Here is a 1,716-nt window from a genome sequence, read left to right as displayed (position 1 = left end):
TTTTTTTTTTTGTTTGTGGGCTGTAGACGCCTAACTAGCATTTATTGCTGTTTTTTGGTGGGCTACAGATGCCTCTTTTATATAGCATTTTCTGCTGTTTATTAGTGGGCTGTAGATGCCTCTTTAACAAATGTTTCTGTTTACTTGTGGCGTTTTTAACTTTTCCCTCGGTGTGCACCTGATCGTGTTTAAATTTTTTTATTTATTTTTTTTTTTATTATTATTGTTATTATTGAGCCCTAGTTTTTATATGTACCTTGTGAATTTTCCTACCAGTGTCCGTCTCTAGGGTTACTCGGTTGTCCTTGCGAACCCTTTCCTTTTTATAGAGTGGTTTTTGTTTACTCTTAATCTGTTTGTCCCTTACATAGACATCGTCTCCTACCATAAACTTTTTTATGCCTTTCCTTCTCCTATTTAGTCGAAGGTTTCGCGATTCTTGATTTTTTCTAATTCGATCTTTAATTTCCCTGTGGACCTTACTTCTAAAATCTGTCAGTTCTTGGTAGTTTATTCTTTCGGTTCTATTAAAGAATACATCACTAGGCTTCCTTTTGGTCACAGAGTGAATCGTTGTATTATAGTGGTCGACTGCAATGTAGGCTAGTTCTTTGGGACTCGTATTGCTTATTTCCTTTCGCAGACATCGATAGATTTCGATCAAAGTTGAATGAAATCTTTCGATCTGCCCATTCACTTCACTTCTTTGCACTGGAGTTTCGTACAATTCAATCCCTAAACCTCTTATATAATTTCTTACTAGAGGGCTCATAAATCCTCTCTCATTGTCTGTTACTATTACCCGGGGGGTTGTGAAGTAGTGGATAAGCTTGGCAAATTTTGCACGAAGAGTGAGGGATGAGCGGTTCCTTATGTGGAAAAGTTTTGCAAACTTCGAAAATTTGTCAACACAGGATAGAAATTTTTCGTTTTGGATTTCGAAAATGTCAACGTGCAATATTTCGCATGGGTATTTAGGAATAGGCGTTTCCTTTATAGGGGGTACCGCGGGATGTCTATCGTACTTGTTTGTGAGGCAAGTTTCGCAGATAGATGCGAATTTCCTTATCCGACTTGCCATTTTAGGGAAATAGTACTTTTCCAGGATTTGCTCTTTATTTTCCCTGGGGTTTCTGTGTGCCGTCTTATGTTCATCTTCCACTATTTTGCAAATTCTGTCTTCGTTGGCCACGTCCTCAACTACCCGTTGAGTTATCCTAATTTTATATAAAAGAAAATGTTCTAAATATACCTCCTGTAGGAGTTGCAGACGATTCTCTGGGATTTTAATGCCATTTATGAGTGACGGATTGAGTCGCTCCTTTAGTACTTGTATTACTGTCGGTTTATCGATGCTATCCAGGGTTATGTAGTGTCGAGTAAAACCAGGATGTGGGTTTTCTACGCATGTCAAAGCCTTACCTTCCCTGAGCACTATTTGATTACGAAATACATTCAGGGGACATTCGACGTGTGGAATAAGGTCCGATGCGTCCTGCTCCGCGCTATGGACAGTTGCCATATCGCTTTCAATCTCTGAAGCTGAAGCGCTGTTCAATTGTGCATCTACCCTTGTCGGACTTCCACTTTCATCATCATCTACCTTACCCGTTGACTCTGCACTGGTTAAATTGTTTGCTTGGCACGGCAGTCTTGACAGAGCATCGGCCACGACATTTGATTTACCTGGAGTGTAAATCAATTCGTGGTTGTACT

This window comes from Rhagoletis pomonella, unplaced genomic scaffold, assembly GCF_013731165.1.
Source record: "Rhagoletis pomonella isolate Grant_MI unplaced genomic scaffold, Rhpom_1.0 Rhpom_scaffold_08396, whole genome shotgun sequence".
NCBI lineage: Eukaryota > Metazoa > Arthropoda > Insecta > Diptera > Tephritidae > Rhagoletis > Rhagoletis pomonella.
The sequence above is the reverse complement of the archived record's forward strand: the minus strand, read 5'-3'. Positions refer to the sequence as shown.